Source organism: Oryctolagus cuniculus, chromosome 13 (genome assembly GCF_964237555.1).
Source record: "Oryctolagus cuniculus chromosome 13, mOryCun1.1, whole genome shotgun sequence".
Taxonomy (NCBI): Eukaryota; Metazoa; Chordata; class Mammalia; order Lagomorpha; family Leporidae; genus Oryctolagus; species Oryctolagus cuniculus.
The window spans coordinates 3,761,873-3,783,173 of record NC_091444.1 but is presented as its reverse complement, the minus strand read 5'-3'; the positions used below and the strand labels follow the sequence as shown (position 1 = coordinate 3,783,173).

At 38.5% G+C, this 21,301-nt stretch overlaps 1 long non-coding RNA gene across 4 annotated transcripts in view; it reads right to left on the bottom strand.

The window, feature by feature from the left end:
• LOC103351062 (uncharacterized) overlaps positions 1-21,301 on the bottom strand; it is a 232,864-nt gene that overhangs the window by 67,014 nt on the left and 144,549 nt on the right. Inside the window, exon 5 of one of the 4 annotated variants that reach the window (XR_011381815.1) lies at positions 16,016-16,168. The exons of the other annotated variants lie outside the window; for them this stretch is intronic. This is a non-coding gene — a long non-coding RNA (uncharacterized lncRNA). Of the gene's footprint in view, positions 1-16,015; positions 16,169-21,301 lie in introns of those variants that run through there. 4 annotated transcript variants of the gene reach the window in all.

Genomic DNA, 21,301 nt, shown 5'->3' with positions numbered 1-21,301 from the left:
GTGCCCGGTTCAGAGGAGACCGGCGCCCGGCGGCGCCCCGCGCTGAACCCACTCTGCCCCCACAGCGCACTCACACCTCGCTCGCTCGCTCGCGCTCTTCTCTCTCTCTTCTCTCGCTCGCTCTCTCTTCTCTCTCTCTCTTCTCTCGTGCTCTCTCTCTCCCTGTCTCTCTCTCTCTCTCCCTCTGTCTCTCTTCGCTCGCTCTCCCCCCCCCCCTTTCTGTCTCTCTCTCTCTCTCTCTCTCTCTCTCTCTCTCTCTCTCTCTCTCTCTTCCTCCTGGTTTTTCTGACTTGACTCTAGGTACTGCCAACACTGCATTGCCTTTTGATTAAAGTTAAAAGTCCTGGGTTTCAATTCTTCTCTGATCTTGGGATATTGTTCAAGTCATCTAATCTTTTTAATTTTCGGTTTTCTTATTTGCTGTGTCTCAATAGTGATCATAGTAAAATATAACAACAAACATAAGATTTAGCTCAGGAGTGGTTGGTAGAGTCAAGCACTTTACACATGTATTAACTTTTTAACAATACAGTGATCAATTTTTAGCATATCTACGCCACATAAAAACAAATCAAACATCCCAAGTTAGAAGTCTGTGCTCTCTACAGACCACATGGAAAACGTACGTAGTTTTACTGTTAACAATGAAAAACCGTGATGCATGGAACTGTACTGATGACATTATAAGTAAAATCAAGTCTTAGCAAAAAGTCATTTACATGATAATTTACATTAAAACTATACATCAGCTATCATGATAGTCCTTTCATAATATAGATTTTCATAAACTGTTTGAGTATCTTTTGTATGCATGCATTTAAAAAATTTTGTATCAAAATAAACCTATCTTTTAGTTCCATTTCCCATAAACTTTTTGAAATACACTATTTCTCTCTTTACCATAAATCTGTGGTATACACATACACAGGTACACGCATATAAGGATCAATTTTTTCAGAGCCTGACTTTATACATCTGTATAGTTTACATTTTTCAATGAGCATTTTAAAGATAAATAGGAAAAATATGCTACAAAAAGAAAATCTGGGTTTAAGAAACATACCAGCACTGCCCATTTAAGTAAATTAGTATTGCAGTTATAAAAATAGAAACTTGTCCAGATGTTATGTTTATTCTAATAATAATAAAAGAATAATCTTGATGTAACTCCTCCAGGAACAAGCCATTCTTGCATTTTTCTGAATATCCCCAACCCCTCCAGAAGGCACAGATTCTGAGATGTGTGATTTCTTTTTTTAACCAACAGTGGTCATCTGTCATCACAGCTGATGAATAACATTGCTAATCACGTTGAGTAATGCTGATTTTAGTCAAAACTGTATCACAGACATCTCATTTTCATTCAAGGAGCTCTGATTTTTAAGGGATTTTTCAGGGACAAAAATTCACTCCCTTTACAGGACATACAACTTCAAAATTTTTCCAAAGTTTATTTCAAATTTATACACTTGATTATGCTTTGTGGGAAGAAACCTGCCCAAACAGTGTAGATAAACACCCAAGAAAACAAATCGGCATGGAATTCATTTTCATTTCGTACACACCAATAAATGACTTACCTCCAGAGCCACAAAAGAAAGCTCCCTTTTCTCACTCATTAAATATTTAAATTATTTCAATATTTTTATTATTTTATCTATTGTGTTTTGGTATATTTTAACAAGATCAAGAACTCCTTATATCTATTTAACACAAGTTGAACTTTACAAATATCTCAGAACTATTTAGTGTGGTACAGCCTTTTGCTTTTGTTATTGTTGATTTTTGTGCTTTTGCTATGTTTTAACAAAAGAACGTTTAATTATCTAATTTTCATTCAAGTTAGATGCCAATTGGAACAAATATTCAAGCATTTTAATAATTCCATCAGTACTGGAAGCTACTAGATAAATTCATTACTTTCAATCCTGGAAATTTCTGCAACCTTCTTTTAATAATACTATTCCTGTGATTACCTCATAGATAAAAGCAATTTTCTTTATTTTTTACTTTGATTTATATACATTAAAATTTTTTTGGACTCTATATTAGTTATTACAAGTCAGAGAAAACATATGATATTTGTCTTTTGGATCTGGCTTAATGCATAATAGTTTCCAGTTGCATCCATTTTATTGCAAAACAGAGGATTTCACTGTTTTTTTATGACTGAATAATATTTCATCAGGCATACATATGACATTTTCCTTTTTTTCCAAAGAAACCTTTTATTTAAGGAGTACAAATTTCATAAGTACAACTTCAGGAATATAGTGGTTCTTCCCACCCATATCTGCCTTCCCATCCCTCTTCTTCCTCCCTTTCCCATTCCCAGTCCATTTCTCCATTATGACTCATTTCAATTAACTTTCTACACAGAAGACTAACTTTATATTAAGTAAAAATTTCAACAATTTGCACACACACACAGACACACACAAAACCGAGAATAAGTTTTACAGTTAACTCTCATAATACATCTCATTGAAGATAGAGGTCCAGCATGGGAAGTTAGTACACAGTGACATCTGTTGTTAATTTAACAATTAACACTCTTATGTATGACATCATTGGCCACCCAAGCCTCTTGATACGAGCTGCCTAGGCTATGGAAACCTTTTGAATCTGCAAACTCCATCAGTATTTAGACAAGGCCAAAAGCAAGGTGGAAGTTCTCTCCTCCCTTTAGAAAAGTACATCCTTCTTTGATAGCCACTTCTTTCCACTAGGGTTTCACTCACAGAGATCCTTCACATAGAACATATTTTCCAACAGTGTCTTGGCATTCCATGCCTGAAATGCTCTCATGGCCTTTTCAACCAGACCAGGATGATTTAAGGGCTGAATCTGAGGTCAGAGTGCTACTTAAAGCGAATGTCATTCTGTGAGTCTGCTGTGTGGACTGCTTCCCCCATTGTCTCCTTTATAATTCTATCTATTATTATTACCAAACACTTGATTCTATTTTTATGATCTTTAACACTTAATCCTATCTATATGTTCACTTTAACACTTAAGGTGCCATTTTTACCATCCAACTTAATGGGATTTGGGGTCCCATGGCAAGTTTTTAAACTGTAACCTTAGAAGTAAGTCCGTAGGAATGCATGCAGAACTATACAGCTTTATAGTTACAAACTTCTTCCTCCTTCTCTTATTCTCACTCTTATTTTTTACTGAGATCTATTTTCAATTGACTTTATAGACATATGATTAACTCTATGTTAAGTAAAGAATTCAACAAATAGTATGAAGAAAAAAAACTGTTAACAGTCAAGACAAGGACTGTTCAACTCATTGCTTCTCAAAGTATCAATTTCACTTCTACAAGTTTCCTTTTAGGTGCTCTGTTAGTTATCACAGATCAAGGAGAACATATGGTATTAATTCCTTTGGGACTGGCTTATTTCACCAAGTATGATGTTTTCCACATTCATTGATTTTGTTGCAAATGACCAGATTTCATTTTTTTAATCGCTGTAGTATTTCATAGTGTTCATATCCCATAATTTCTTTATCCAGTTTTCAGTTGACAGACATTTAGGTTGATTCTATGTTTTCTCTATTGTAATTGAGCTGCAATAAACATGGGGGTGCAGATAATTCTTATTTACTGATTTCATTTCCCTTGGGTAAATTCCCAGGAGTGGGATGGTTGGGTCACATGGTAAGTCTCTATTCAGATTTTTTTATGTATCTTCATACTGTCTTCCATAGTGGCTTTACCAGTTTACATTCCCACCAATAGTGGATTAGGGTACTTTTTCCCCCCATCCTCACTAGCATTTGTTGTTTATTGACTTCTGTATGAAAGCCATTCTAACTGGGGTGAGGTAAAACCTTATTATGGTTTTGATTTGCATTTCCTTTATGGTTAGTGATCCTGAACACTTTTTCATGTGTCTATTGGCCATTTAGATTTCCTCTTTTGAAAAATGTCTGTTTAAGTCCTTGGCAAATCTCTTAATTGCATTGTTTTGTTGTTGAGTTTATTGATGTTTTTGTAGATTCTGGTTATTAATCCTTTATCAGTTGCATAGTTTGCAAAGAATCCCTCCCATTCTGTTGGTTGCCTATTTACTTTCCTGAGTGTTTCTTTTGCAGTACAGAAGCTTCTCGATTTGATGTAATCATGGCTTTGATTGCCTATGCCTCTGGGGTCTTTTACAAGAACTCTTCACTTATGCCAATGTTTTGCAGGGTTTCCCAGTGTTCTCTAATCATTTGATGGTGTCAGTTCATAGATTTAGATCTTTAATCCATGTTGAGTGGATTTTTGTGTAAGGTGTAAGGTAGAGGTCTTGCTTCATACTTTTGCATGTGGAAATCCAATTTTCCCAGCACCATTGTCTGTGTATACAAAGGGTTTTGATTTTTGCCTATTGATTTTATATCCTGTTACTTTACCAGACTCTTCTATGAGTTCCAATAGTTTCTTGGTGGAGTCTTTTGGATCCCCTATATAGAATCATGTCATCTGCAAATAGGAATAGTTTGACTTCCTCCCTCCCAATTTGTATCCCTTTGATTTCTTTTTCTTGCCTAATGGCACTGGCTAAAACTTCCAGGACTACATTGGCAAACAATGCTGAAAGTGGGCATCTTTGTCTAGTATTGGATCTCAGAGGCAATGCATCCAACTTTTCCCCATTCAATAGGATGCTGGCTGTGGGTTTGTTATAAATTGCCTTGATTGTGTTATGTTCCTTCTATACCCAATTTGCTTAGAGTTTTCATCATGAAAGGGTGTTTTATTTTATCAAATACTTTCTCTTCATCTAATTAATTAATCATATGGTCTTTGTTCTGCAGTTTGTTGATGTGATGTGTCACATTGATTGATGAGCAAATGTTGAACCATCCCTGCATACCAGGCATAAATCCCACTTGGTCTGGGCGGATGATCTTTCTAATGTGTTGTTGGATTTGCTTGGATAGAGTCTTCTTGAGGATTTTTGCATCTATGTTCATCAGAGAGATTGGTCTGAAGTTCTCTTTCTCTGTTGCACCTTTTTCAAGTTTAGGAATTATGGTGATGCTAGCTTCATAGAATTTGGGATAATTCCTTCCCTTTCAATTGTTTTGAATAAAAAAAACTTGGGATTCCAGAGAACTGGAATTAGAAACAGAGTAATTACTTGATCCTATGCACTCCAATATGATGCAGGTTTCTCAAGTAGCAGCTTAACTGCTCACCAAATGCCTTCCCTTCCGTTTATTATTTGATAACTACTTTTTGATGTGTGACATATTATTTGAAAAATATTAGGAATATTTTTGTGAACAAGACAAATTCAAGGAGTTTAGAGCCCAGAATAAAGGTTCAGATGATAAAAATAAATAAAATTCAAGATGGTAATATATACTTGAAGATAATATAAATATTTAGGAGGCTAGAGATATAAATTAGTCATGAGATAAACAAGGTCAAGAGGACTTCTCTGTAGAAGATACACTGATTAGAGACTGAATTAGAGGCAAAAGTTGGCAATTTAAAGTACAGAAATCTTTTGTGGCTACAGCACAACATAGAAGGAGTAAAATGGCAGCACGGAAGGTCAGAGGTCAGCAGATTATGCAGAGCCAAGTGGGTCATGGAAGAGTTTTGGTATTCTAAGGATTTATCAGAAGATGTGGGAACACCTTACATTGAGAAATACCAAAATTTACTTTATGTTTTTGAAAGGTCACTTTTCTGTATGAAGAATGAACTCTCTGGAGTCAAGAGTAAAGCTAGATACACAAGTTAGGAGGCCCTACGGGCATCTACAAAATATTGTTCACTTGGAGAAAGACAGCAATGGATACTATCAATAATGGGAGAGGGCAAATGTAAGACACAGCTTGAAGATGTTGCTGATGGATTGTATGTGGAGGATGAGAAGACCAAAAGACAGAAGACCAAAGACAAACCCACATCAGGGCCAAGGCAAATGGTTAAATGGTGATATTTTTCATCTGGAATGTGTCTGGCTGAGGAACGACAAGTTTAAAAGGGAGTACAATCCAGGAAATCACTTAGGACATCACAAATTTGGCTTGGCTGTTACTTGTTCTGGTGGAAACAAAAATGCAATTCAATTCTTGAGACAAGACCTCTAGAAAGAGAGTGAGATTGGAGTTGGAAAAAGGCAATGGAATTAGGTAGTATTACAAGAGAAAGTTGGTAGAGAACAGTGCTGAGAACTGAGCCCTGGAAGCAGGATCAGAAGGTTCCAGCAAAGGAGGCAGAAAAAGAAAGGTAGGAGGAAGGCCAAGAGAATATGGCTACTTGTAAGCCAGGTAACATCAGCAACTCAAACTTGTAAAATGAATATCCTGTGTCCATTTCTTTGATTTATGCCATTTTACTTTCCCTCAAAGAAGTTCCTTTGGTTCACTGGATCAAATGACTTTAAAATTTTAAAAGGCTAACCAAGGTATGAATCTCAGCAAGAATTCTGGAACCAACAGATAACCTAACTGCTAAATAGGAAACTGATGCTGAAGTCTAATTGGGCTGCAGTAATATTCGTGCACAAGTGGCCCAGTTTCGCTTTAACCAAACAGATTACTTAACAATGGCAGTATAAAGTAATCTAATATTCTACACTCCTTGGAGGCCCTGACATTGCTGGCACTCCTTGGGTTGTAAAGTGGCTCAGACACCGACCTGTGTAGTTGGTAAGAGAGACTACAAAGAAAGAGAGAGAGAGAGACAGAGACAGAGAGACAGAGAGACTACATGATTACATGAGCCAAACTTCTATGGGAAACGCAGGAGGTGATCACACTGGAAACCAGAGTCAGGACTTCTCATTTTACATCTACGGTCTACCTGCTTTACTTGGAAAGCAGTTGAGTGGAAGTTCTTATTGTTCTGATTGGTGATTTTTTAAAAAAAAGATAGCATTCACAGTGTAGTATAGTCACCACCACTATCTACACCCACATTTTTCATTATTCCCAATAAAATACCCTATACCCAGAAGCCCTGGGGGATTTTCCATATTTGAAGTCCAATAAGTTTACTAAGATATATCTTAGAGTTGACCTTATGTGAATATCCAGGAATCTTTACACCACACTTTGAGGACAACTATGCCATATAATATCACTCATCAATTTGACATATTTTGTAAAGATTTATTATTCATTTATTTGAAAGTCAGGGACAGAGGGAAAGACAAGGAGAGAGAGAGAGAGAGAGAGAGAGAGAGAGAGAGAGAGAAACTTCTCCACCCATTGTTTATTGAATCTTCCATCCGATGGTTAGACAAGAAGAGAGAGAAAGAGCACTTTAATCCATTGGTTAGATATCTTTCATCTGATGGTTAGCCATCCCCAGATGGCCACAATGGCCAGGGCTTGGCCAGGCTGAAACTAGGAGCTAGGAGTTCTTCCAGGTCTCCCACATGAATTGCAGGGGCCCAAACACTTGGATCATCTTCCACTGCTATCCCCAAGCCATTAGAAGGGAAGTGAATCAGAAATGAGGCAGCCAGGGCTCAAACTGGCATCCATTGGGTACCAGAGTCACAGGCAGAGGCTTTACCTGTTATACCACAATTCTGGCCCTGACAGATATATATTGAGTTATTACCATATGTCAGCCACTTTTCTACAACTAGAAATACAAAGGAATCTTTAACATGAACTTTTCCTTCTTTGAGCATATTGTTTTTAACATATTACCTCTGATGGGGGGGGGCGGAGCCAAGATGGCGGAATAGTGAGGGCGCGCACCGATAGTCCGGGAAAATTTAGTTTAATAAAAGGGGAGTTACGGTAGCCTCAGAAAAAAGAACCAGGAAAATATTGCAGAGGAAACCCTTCTGGATCGAGTGGCTGTGAATCAGAGGACCTACTGGGAGAACAAGGTCGCCCACCATGCGGAAGCCGAGCCACGGGACCGAGCCGCGGTAGCCGCAGGGTCTGCGCGCCAGTGCTCGAAGGGGTGTGCATGCCACACAGACAACAGCGGGGAGACTTGGGACGTCCAGGGCTCCGAGTCCACACATCGGCGCTGGAAGGGGAGGTGAGCTCAATAACCCGAGACATTGGTGGGGAAACGGGGGTCAGAATCTAGAGGGGGGCCGGAAAGTGCAGCAAACTCACTACCGGAAAGAAGGAAAAAAAAGCTTCGGGGTTTCTCTTCCCCCTAACCTTGCAAAGGTTGCAAGGCTGCAAGGCTTGAAGAATTCCCAAGAGACAAAGGGCAGGCCCCCTCTCTGGATTTACATATCAATGGGGGAGAGCTAAGGAACTGAGTCACTACAATTCAGTAGCCTAGGCAACCCAGTGGGAGTCCAGAGGAGCCTAAATGGACTCTGTGGGTAGAGAAGCCAGAGACTGGAAGCTAAATACCATCAATTCTGCAGAGCCATGCGGTGCGGTGTTACTTACCCCCTGAATAAATAAAATAAATAAATAAATAAAAAGAGAGAGATTTACCACGCATAACCTGAGGGTGTCACCTTTGCACACCCTTAACCAGGAAGAACCAAGCAGAGCTCTCAGGCCGCACCCATCTCAAGCCTCCAAGGCTCCCCCAACAGCAGGCAGTCCACTTAACACGGACATAGTATAAAATAAAAAAAAAAAAAAAAAACGCACAGTGACGCAAGAAGAATTAACTATGCCAAGTAACAAACACAGAAATCGAGGGAACAAGATCAACGATGACACTATGATGCCTCCAAATAAACAAAACACCCCAAACCAAGATTATGAAGATGATGAGATAGAAGAAATGCAAGATACGGATTTCAAAAAATTTATGATAAGAACATTTAGAAGTTTTCAAAAGCAAATCCTTGAACTACAGAAATCCTTAATGGACAAGATTGAAAATCTCTCTCGTGAAAATGAAATTTTAAGGAAGAAACTCAGAAACTAGTAGAACAGGAAAGTGTGATAGTGAAGAGAAATCAAAATGAAATGAAGAGCTCAATAGATCAAATGACAAACACATTAGAAAGCCTTAAAAACAGAATGGGTGAAGCAGAAGAGAGAATATTGGACTTAGAAGATAGAGCACAGGAAAACATACAGTCAAACCAAAGAAAAGAAGAGGAAATTAGAAATCTAAAAAATATTGTTGGGAATCTACAGGATACTATTTAAAAAACCAACATTCGAGTTCTAGGAGTTCCTGAAGGCATGGAGAGAGAGAAAGGATTAGAAGGCCTTTTTAGTGAGATACTAGCAGAGAACTTTCCAGGTTTGGAGAAGGACAGAGACATCCTAGTACAGGAAGCTCACAGAACCCCCAATAAACATGACCAAAAGAGATCCTCACCACGACACGTGGTAATTAAACTTACCACAGTGAAACATAAAGAAAAGATCCTAAAATGTGCAAGAGAGAAACGTCAGATTACTCTCAGAGGATCTCCAATCAGACTCACAGCAGACTTCTCATCAGAAACACTACAGGCTAGGAGGGAATGGCGAGACATAGCACAGGTGCTAAGAGAAAAAAATTGCCAGCCCAGAATATTATATCCTGCCAAGCTCTCATTTGTGAATGAAGGTGAAATAAAGACCTTTCATAGCAAACAGAAATTGAAAGACTTTGTGGCCACTCGTCCGGCCCTGCAAAAGATACTTAAAGATGTGCTACACTCAGAAACACAGAAACACGGCCATCAATATGAAAGAAGGGAAAGGAAGAACACCTACCAGTAAAAGAGCATGGGAAGCTCAAAGCATATACTAGAAAATATTTCCGGGAAAATGGCAGGGCAAAGTCACTACGTATCAATAGTCACATTGAACATTAATGGTCTGAATTCTTCAGTTAAAAGACACCGTTTAGCTGACTGGCTCAAAGAACACAACCCAACTATTTGTTGGCTACAAGAAACACATCTCTCTAACAAAGAGGCATGCAGACTGAAAGTGAAAGGTTGGAAAAAGATATTCCATGACAACAGAAACCAAAAAAAAGCAGGTGTAGCCATATTAATATCAGACAAAATAAACTTTAATACAAAAACTGTTAAGAGAGACAAAGAGGGACACTATATAATGATTAAGGGTTCAATTCAACAGGAAGATGTAACTATTATAAATGTATATGCACCTAATTACAGGGCACCGGTCTATTTAAAAGATATGTTAAGGGACTTAAAGGGAGATTTAGATTCCAATACAATAGTACTGGGGGACTTCAATACTCCACTCTCAGAAATAGACAGATCATCCGGACAGAAGATCAACACGGAAACAGCAGATTTAATTGACACTATTGCCCAAGTGGATCTAACAGATATCTACAGAACTTTCAACCCTACATCTACAGACTTCACATTCTTCTCAGCAGTGCATGGAACCTTCTCTAGGATTGATCACATACTAGGCCATAAAGCAAGTCTCAGCAAATTTAAAAGAATTAGAATCATACCATGCAGCTTCTCAGACCACAGTGGAATGAAGCTGGAAATTAGCAACTCAGGAAACCCCAGAAAGTATGCAAACACATGGAGACTGAACAACATGCTCCTGAATGAACACTGGGTCATTCAAGAAATCAAAAGAGAAATCAAAAACTTTCTGGAAGTAAATAAAGACAACAACACAACATATCAAAACTTATGGGATACAGCAAAAGCAGTATTGAGAGGCAAATTTATAGCAATAGGTGCCTATATCAAGAAATTGGAAAGGTACCAAATAAATGAGCTTTCAGCGCATCTCAAGGACCTAGAAAGACTGCAGCAAACCAAACCCAAATCTAGTAGGAGAAGAGAAATAATTAAAACCAGAGAAGAAATTAACAGGATTGAATCCAAAAAAAACACTACAAAAAATCAGCCAAGCGAGAAGCTGGTTTTTTGAAAAAATAAACAAAATTGACACCCCATTGGCCCAACTAACTAAAAAAAAGAAGAGAAAACACCCAAATCAATAAAATCAGAGATGAAAACGGAAACGTAACAACAGACACCACAGAAATAAAAAGAATCATCAGAAATTACTACAAGGACCTGTATGCCAGCAAACAGGAAAACCTATCAGAAATGGATAGATTCCTGGACACATGCAATCTACCAAAATTAAACCATGAAGACATAGAAAACCTAAATAGACCCATAACTGAAACAGAAATTGAAACAGTAATTAAGTCCCTCCCAACAAAGAAAAGCCCAGGACCAGATGGATTCACTGCTGAATTCTACCAGACATTTAAAGAAGAACTAACTCCAATTCTTCTCAAACTATTCAGAACAATAGAAAAAGAGGGAATCCTCCCAAATTCTTTCTATGAAGCCAGCATCACCTTAATCCCTAAGCCAGAGAAAGATGCAGCACTGAAAGAAAATTACAGACCAATATCCCTGATGAACATAGACGCAAAAATCCTCAATAAAATTCTGGCCAATAGAGTACAACAACACATCAGGAAAATCATCCACCCAGACCAAGTGGGATTCATCCCTGGTATGCAGGGATGGTTCAACATTTGCAAATCAATCAATGTGATTCACCACATTAACAGACTGCAAAAGAAAAACCATATGATTATCTCAATTGATGCAGAGAAAGCATTTGATAAAATTCAACACCCTTTCATGATGAAAACTCTAAGCAAATTGGGTATAGAAGGAACACTCCTCAATATAATCAAAGCAATTTATAAAAAACCCACAGCCAGCATCCTATTGAATGGGGAAAAGTTGGATGCATTTCCACTGAAATCTGGCACCAGGCAGGGATGCCCACTCTCACCACTGCTATTTTTTTTTTGTTTTGAGTCACTACTTTTATTCTTTATTGTCACATTTTCCAAGTTTCAGCACCCCAACTTTCACCACTGCTATTTAACATAGTTCTGGAAGTTTTAGCCAGAGCCATCAGACAAGAAAAAGAAATCAAAGGGATACAAATCGAGAAGGAAGAAGTCAAACTATCCCTCTTTGCAGACGATATGATTCTGTACTTAGAGGATCCAAAGAACTCTACTAAGAGACTATTGGAACTCATAGAAGAGTTTGGCAAAGTAGCAGAATATAAAATCAATGCACAAAAATCAACAGCCTTTGTATACACAAGCAATGCCATGACTGAGAAAGAACTGCTAAGATCAATCCCATTCACAATAGCTACAAAAACAATCAAATACCTTGGAATAAACTTAACCAAGGACGTTAAAGATCTCTATGATGAAAACTACAAAATCTTAAAGAAATAAATAGAAGAGGATACCAAAAAATGGAAAAATCTTCCATGCCCATTGATTGGAAGAATCAACATCATCAAAATGTCCATTTTCCCAAAAGCAATTTATAGATTCAATGCAATCCCAATCAAGATACCAAAGACATTCTTCGCAGATCTAGAAAAAATGATGCTGAAATTCATATGGAGGCACAAGAGACCTCGAATAGCTAAAGCAATCTTGTACAACAAAAACAAAGCCGGAGGCATCACAATACCAGATTTCAGGACATACTACATGGCAGTTGTAATCAAAACAGCATGGTACTTGTACAGAAACAGATGGATAGACCAATGGAACAGAATTGAAACACCAGAAATCAACCCAAACATCTACAGCCAACTTATATTTGACCAAGGATGTAAAACCAATTCCTGGAGCAAGGACAGTCTATTCAATAAATGGTGCTGGGAAAACTGGATTTCCACGTGCAGAAGCATGAAGCAAGACCCCTACCTTACACCTTACACAAAAATCCACTGAACGTGGATTAAAGACCTAAATCTACGTCCTGACACCATTAAGTTATTAGAGAACATTGGAGAAACCCTTCAAGATATTGGCACAGGCAAAGAATTTCTGGAAAAGACCCGGGAGGCACAGACAGTCAAAGCCAAAATCAACTATTGGGATTGCATCAAATTGAGAAGTTTCTGTACTGCAAAAGAAATAGTCAGGAGAGTGAAGAGACAACCGACAGAATGGGAAAAAATATTTGCAAACTATGCAACAGATAAAGGGTTAATAACCAGAATCTACAAAGAGATCAAGAAACTCCACAACAACAAAACAAACAACCCACTTAAGAGATGGGCCAAGGACCTCAATAGACATTTTTCAAAAGAAGAAATCCAAATGGCCAACAGGCACATGAAAAAATGTTCAAGGTCGCTAGCAATCAGGGAAATGCAAATCAAAACCACAATGAGGTTTCACATCACCCCATTTAGAATGGCTCACATACAGAAATCTACCAACAATAGATGCTGGAGACGATGTGGGGAAAAAGGGACACTAACCCACTGTTGGTAGGAATGCAAACTGGTCAAGCCACTATGGAAGTCAGTCTGGAGATTCCTCAGAAACCTGAATATAACCCTACCATTCGACCCAGCCATCCCACTCCTTGGAATTTACCCAAAGGAGTTTAAATTGACAAAAAAAAAAAGCGGTCTGCACCCTAATGTTTATTGCAGCACAATTCACAATAGCCAAGACCTGGAACCAACCTAAATGCCCATCAACGGTAGACTAGATAAAGAAATTATGGGATATGTATTCTTTAGAATACTATACCGCAGTAAGAAACAACGAAATCCAGTCATTTGCAACAAAATGGAGGAATCTGGAACACATCATGCTGAGTGAAGTAAGCCAGTCCCAAAGGGACAAATACCATATGTTCTCCCTGATCGGTGACAACTGACTGAACACCAAAAAGGAAACCTCCTGAAGTGAAATGGACACTATGAGAAATGGTGACTTGATCAGCATAGCCCTGACTGTTAATGAACAACTTAATACATTATCCCTCTTAGTATTTTTTTTTGTCTGTTCTACTTAATATGACTGGTTTACTTCTGTAATTATCACACAGTTATTCTTAAGTGTTGAAAATTAACTGAAATGTGATCCCTGTTAAACATAAGAGTGGGAATAAGAGAGGGAAGAGATGTATAATTTGGGACATGCTCAAGCTGACTTGCCCCAATTGGTAGAGTTAGAAACATACCAGGGGATTCCAATTCAATCCCATCAAGGTGGTATGTACCAATGCCATCTCACTAGTCCAAGTGATCAATTTCAGTTCACAATTGATCATAATGAAAGGACGAAGAGTCAAAGGGAGCACATAAACAAGTCTAGTACCTGCTAACACTAACCGATAGAATAAATAAAGGGGAGAGTGATCCAACACAGGAAGCGAGATACTCAGCAGACTCATAGAATGGCAGATGTCCTAAATAGCACTCTGGCCTCAGAATCAGCCCTAAAGCCATTCGGATCTGGCTGAAAAGCCCATGAGAGTATTTCAGGCATGGAAAGCCAAGACACTCTGGCAAAAAGATCTCTGTGAGTGAGATCCCAGTGGAAAGAACAGGTCTTCAAAGAAGGAGGTACCTTTCTCTGAAGGGAGGAGAGAACCTTCACTTTGACTATGACCTTGTCTAAACAATATAAGAGTCGGAGAACTCAAGGGGCTTCCATAGCCTTGGAAACTCATGACTGGAGCATAGGGAGATTACTGATGCCATAAACAGGAGTGTCAATTTGTAAAGTCAACAACAGGAGTCACGGTGCACTTACTCCTCATATAGGATCTCTGTCCTTAATGTGCTGTACATTGAGGCTTAATGCTATAACGAGTACTCAAACAGTATATTTCACTTTGTGTTTCTATGGGGGTGCAAACGGTTGAAATCTTTACTTAATGTATACTAAACTGATCTTCTGTAAAAAGAAAAAAATCATCAATTCCCAACTTGACTCTCACTGGGCTTAAACATGACAATAGGTCTGATCTGATTTCATCATCATTTAAAAAAAATCATCTATTATTTTTCACTTTATGTTTCTGTGTGGGAGCAAACTGTTGAAATCCTTACTTAATGTATACTAAGCTGATCTTCTGTATATTAAGATAATCGAAAATGAATCTTGATGTGAATGGAAGGGGAGAGGGAGTGGGAAAGGGGAGGGTTGTGGGTGGGAGGGACGGTATGGGGGGGATGCCATTGTAATCCATAAGTCATACTTTGGAAATTTATATTCATTAAATAAAAAAAAAAACATATTACCTCTGAGGACTCTTCCATAATGAGGATACTAACTTGGAGACAATTCCTCTCTCAGAGATATTTTGGAAGCCAAAATGTTTCCATCTCCAACCATACTAGGGAATACACAGTCTGCAAAGACAAATGGCACTTTTTGGGTATGTAAGTAAAGGTAGGGCAATAAAACCTGTTTATACACACACATCCTGCATTTCTTATCACTTGTACCATCATGATAAACCACCCATAGAGATTCCTCACTCTAATGCCTCCACATGTGAACGCCGGATGCCATCATCTTCTTTCAAAAAAATTCCAGAATCCCCTGTATCACCTCCAACCTTTTTCATTCCTGAGGCACAAATTCATATAAACCATTACTTCATAAAGTGACCTCATAAGTCAACTCTGTGAACCCTGTGTTCATTAATTAAGCCAGAATGATTTAAGATTGGGGAAAACCCCATATTCTTTCTGTGCTTGATGATTCCTAATCAGGCTATTTTTTTTTTAACTACAGTCAGCACTACACTATAATGTTCAATGATACAGCATGGTTTCCTAATCTGGCTGTGAAGACAGACAGCTTAATCAGAAAAATGGAAAAGTGTTTTTTAGGCTGTTTTCCTTAAAATTTAATCATGAAAATATAAGTTTAATATTAGTACTGAGAAGAGAAACTATCTGTACTATAGAGCAGGGGTTTTCTTTGTGTTCATATTTGCAATTACTACATTCTCTAATTAAAGCAATTGATATATGAATGTTTGCTAAGTTAAAAGAGAGAGAGAGTCAGTCCAAATAGGGGAAAATAGTTTCATAATTTAAATGAAAAATTCAGAAACAAAAATTTACCTGGCAAATAATTACACTACAGCTACAAAAACAACTGAGAGTTTTCATCTAAAGAATAATTTTAATAAATCATTAAAAAGCACCTAAATCTTTAATTTTAAGATGAGAGGAGGAATATTTTCCAGCTTTAGCTGCTAAAGAATTAAACAAAAAAGTAGACAAGAAGCACCCAGCATAATCCCTGGCAACTAATAGGCACAGAACCCAATGCCTTCCTCCTGTCTGAACCTCCTCTATAAGGATCCTCCTGGAACATGCTTCTTGATGAGGCACAGAACCCAATGCCTTCCTCCTACCTGAACCTCCTCTATAAGGATTCTCCTGGAACATGCTTCTTGATGAAGGCACAGAACCCAATGCCTTCCTCCTACCTGCATCTCCTCTATAAGGATTCTCCTGGAACATGCTTCTTGATGAAGGCACAGAACCCAATGGCTTCCTCCTACCTGAACCTCCTCTATAAGGATCCTCCTGGAACATGTTTCTTGATAAACAAGCACAAAATCATAAGCATCAATCACACTGGCAATGACTTGAAACTTTTATAAAATGTTTTTAAACTATAAAGAGATCAATTCAACAGGAAGATATGACTATAATAAAAGTATATGCACCCAATGCCAGGGCACATGGTTATTTAAAACAAATGTTAATGGACCTAAAGGGAGACATAGACTCCATTACAATAGTAATGGGGTACTTCAACACTCCAGTTTCATCAATGGACAGATAATCTAGACAGAAAATCAACAAATAAAAGAGCTAATCTATATTATGGACCCAATGGACTTAACTGATATCTAAAAACTTTTCTTTTTTTAATTTTTTAACTTTTATTTAATAACTATAAATTTCCAAAGGACAACTTTTGTAATATAACAGCTTTTCCCCCCCATAACCACCATCCTACCCACAACCATTCAATCTCCCACTCCCTCTCCCAACCCATTCTTCATCAAGATTCATTTTCAATTATCTTTATATACAAAACATCAATTTAGTATATACTAAGTAAAGATTTCAACAGTTTGCACCCACACAGAAACACAAAGTATAAAGTACTATTTGAGTACTAGTCATACCGTTAATTCACATTGTACAACACATTAAGGACAGAGATCCTACATGGGGAGTAAGTACACAGTGACTCCTGTTGTTGATTTAACAATTGACACTCTTATTTATGACGTCAATGATCACCCTAGGCTCTTATCATGAATTGCCAAGACTATGGAATCTTCTTGAGTTCGCCAACTCTGATATTATTTACACAAAGCCATAGTCAAAGTGGAAGTTCTCTCCTCCCTTCAGAAAAAGGTACCTCTTTCCTTGATGGCCTGTTCTTCCCACTGAGATCTCACAGAGATCTTTCATTTACGTCTTTTTTTTTTTTTTTTTTTTGGCACACTGTCTTGGCTTTCCATGCCTAAAATACTCTCATGGGCTTTTTAGCCAGATCTGAATGCCTTAAGGGCTGATTCTGAAGCCAGAGTGCTGTTTAGGACATTTGCCATTCTATGAGTCTGCTGTGTATCCTGCTTCCCATGTTAGATAGTTCTCTCCTTTTTAATTCTATCAGTTAGTATTAGCAGACACTAGTCTTGTTTATGAGATCCCTTTGGCACTTAATCATATCGTTATGATCAATTGTGAACTGAAACTCATTTTTTTTTTACAGGCAGAGTGGACAGTGAGAGAGGGAGACAGAGAGAAAGCTCTTCTTTTGCCGTTGGTTCACCCTCCAATGGCCGCCAAGGCCGGCGTGCTGCGGCCAGCGCACCGCGCTGATCCGAAGCCAGGAGCCAGGTGCTTCTCCTGGTCTCCCATGGGGTGCAGGGCCCAAGCACTTGGGCCATCCTCCACTGCACTCCCTGGCCACAGCAGAGAGCTGGCCTGGAAGAGGGGCAACTGGGACAGAATCCGGCGCCCCATCTGGGACTAGAACCTGGTGTGCCGGTGCCACAAGGTGGAGGATTAGCCTATTGAGCCATGGCGCCAGCCCTGAAACTGATCATTTTGACTAGTGAGATGGCATTGGTACATGCCACCATGATGGGATTGAGGTGGAATCCCCTGGCACGTTTCTAGCTTGACCATTAGGGGTAAGTCCGAATGAGCATGTACATCTCCTCCCTCTCTTATTCCCACTCTTATATTTAACAGGGATCACTTTTCAGTGAAGTTTAAACACCTAAGAATAATTATGTGTTAATTAAAGAGTTCAACCAATGGTATTAAGTAGAACAAAAAAATACTAAAAAGAATAAAGTGTTAAGTTGTTCCTCAACAGTCAGGACAAGGGCTGATCAAGTCACCGTTTCTCATAGTGTCCATTTCACTTCAACAGGTTTCCTTTTAGGTGCTCAGTTAGTTGTCACTGATCAGGGAGAACATATGGCATTTGTCCCTTTGGGACTGGCTTAGTTCACTCAGCATGATGTTTTCCAGATTCCTCCATTTTGTGGCAAATGACAATTCCTCCATTTTGTTGCAAATGATTATGGGTACATATCCCATAATTTCTTTATCCATTCTTCTGTCGATGGGCATTTAGGTTGATTCCAAGTCTTAGCTATTGTGAATTTAATTGCTATAAATATTGAGGGGCAGACAGCTCTTTTATTTCACAATTTAATTTCCCTTGGGTAAATTCCAAGGAGTGCAATGGCTGGGTTGTATGGTAGGGTTATATTCAGGTTTCTGAGGAATCTCCAAACTGACTTCCATAGTGGCTTTACCAGTTTGCATTCCCACCAACAGTGGGTTAGTGTCCCTTTTTCCCCACAATCTTTGCCAGCATCTGTTGTTGGCAGATTTCTGTATGAGAGCCATTCTAAGCAGGGTGAGGTAAAACCTCATTGTGGTTTTGATTTGCATTTCCTTTATGGTTCATGATCCTGAACATTTCTTCATGTGTCTATTGGCCATTTAGATTTCTTCTTTTGAAAAATGTCTATTGAGGACTTTGGCCCTTCTCTTAAGTGGGTGGGTTGTTTTGTTGTTGTGGAGTTTCTTGATCTCTTTGTAGATACTGGTTATTAATCCTTTATCGGTTGCATAGTTTGCAAATATTTTTTCCCATTCTGTTGGTTGCCTGTTCACTTTCCTGACTGTTTCTTTTGCAGTACACAAACTTCTCAATTGGATGTAATCTGAATTGTTAATTTTGGCTTTGACTGCCTTGCCTCCAGGGTCTTTTCCAAGAAGTCTTTGCCTATGACTATATCTTGCAGGGTTTCTCCAATGCTCTCTAATAATTTGATGGTATCTGGTCGTAGATTTAGATCTTTAATCCATGTTGACTGGATTTTTGTGTAAGGTGTAAGGTAAGGGTCTTGCTTCATGATTCACATGGAAATCCAATTTTCCCGGCACCATTTGTTGAATAGACTGTTCTAGCTCCAGGAATTGGTTTTAGATTTTTGATCAAATATAAGTTGGCTGTAGATGTTGGGATTGATTTCTGGTGTTTCTATTCTGTTCCATTGGTCTATCCATCTGTTTCTGTACCAGTACCATGCTGTTTTGATTACAACTGCCCTGTAGTATGTCCTGAAATCTGGTTGTGATGCCTCCAGCTTCGTTTTTGTTGAACAAACTTGCTTTAGCTACTCGAAGTCTCCTGCATTTCCATATGAATTTCAGCATCATTTTTTTCCAGATCTGGGAAGAACGTCTTTGGTATTTTGATTGGTATCTCACTGAATCTATAAATTGCTTTTGGGAGAATGGACATTTTGATGATATTGATTCTTCCAATCAATGGGCATGGAAGATTTTTCCATTTTTTGGTATCCTCTTCTATTTCTTTCTTTAAGGTTTTGTAATTCTCATCGTAGAGATCTTTAACGTCCTTGGTTAAGTTTATTCCAAGGTATTTGATTGTTTTTGTAGCTATTGTGAATGGGATTGATCTTAGCAGTTCTTTCTCAGCCATGGCATTGCCTGTGTATACAAAAGATGTCAATTTTTGTGCATTGATTTTATATCCTGCTACTTTGCCAAACTCTTCTATGAGTTTCAGTAGTCTCTTAGTAGAGTTCTTTGGGTCCCCTAAATAAAGAATCATATCATCTGCAAGAGGGATAGTTTGAGTTCTTCCTTCCCAATTTGTATCCCTTTAATTTCTTTTTCTTGCCTAATGCTTTGGCTAAAACTTCCAGTACTATATTGAATAGCAGTGGTGAGAGTGGGCATCCCTGTCTGGTACCAGATCTCAGTGGAAATGCTTCCAACTTTTCCCCATTCAATAGGATGTTGGCCATGGGTTTTCATAAATTGCGTTGATTGTATTGAGGAATGTTCCTTCTATATCCAATTTGCTTAGAGTTTGCATTTTAAAAGTGTGTTGTATTTTATCAAATGTTTTCTCTGCATCTATTGAGATAATCATATGTTTTTTCTTCTGCAGTTTGTTAATGTGGTATATCACATTGATTGATTTGCGCACATTGAACCATCCCTGCATACCAGGGATAAATCCCACTTGGCCTGGGAGGATGATCTTTCTGATGTGTTGTTGCATTCTATTGGTCAGAATTATATTGAAGATTTTTGTGTCTATGTTCATCAGGGCAATTGGTCTGTAATTCTCCTTCTCTGCTGCATCTTTTTCAGGTTTAGGAATTAAGATGATGCTAGCTTCATAGGAAGAATTTGGGAGGATTCCCTCTTTTTCAATTGTTCTGAATTGTTTGAGAAGAATTGGAGTTAGTTCTTTTTTTTTTTTTTTGGCAAGGCAGAGTTAGTGAGAGAGAGAGACAAATGAGAGTTATAGACAATGAGAGAGATACAGAGATAAAGGTCTTCCTTCCATTGGTTCACGTCCATAATGGCTGCCACAGCTGCGACTGCGCTGATCCGAAGCCAGGAGCCGGGTACTTCCTCCCAGTCTCCCATACGGGTGCAGGGACCCAAGCACTTGGGCCATCCTCCAATGCCCTCCTGGGCCACAGCAGAGAGCTGGACTGGAATAGGAGCAACCGAGACTAGTACCCGGTGCCCCAACCGGGACTAGAACCCGGGGTGCTGGTGCCACAGGCAGAGGATTAGCCAAGTGAGCCATGGAGCCGGCCAAGTTAGTTCTTCTTTAAATGTCTGATAGAATTCAACAGTGAATCTATCTGGTCCTGGGCTTTTCTTTGTTGGGAGGGACTTTATTACTGATTCAATTTCTGTCTCAGTTATGGGTCTGTTTAGGTTTTCTATGTCTTTTCATGGTTCAATTTAGGTAGGTTGTATGTGTCCAGGAATCTATCCATTTCTGATAGGTTTCCCTGTTTGCTGACATACAACTCTTTATAGTAATTTCTGATGACTCTTTTTATTTCTGTGGTATCTGTTGTTACATTCCCTTTTTCATCTCTGATTTTATTGATTTGGGTCTTTTCTTTTTTAGTTAGTTGGGCCAATGGTGTGTCAATTGTTTTAATTTTTCAAAAAAAAAAAAAGCTCTTCGTTTGGCTGA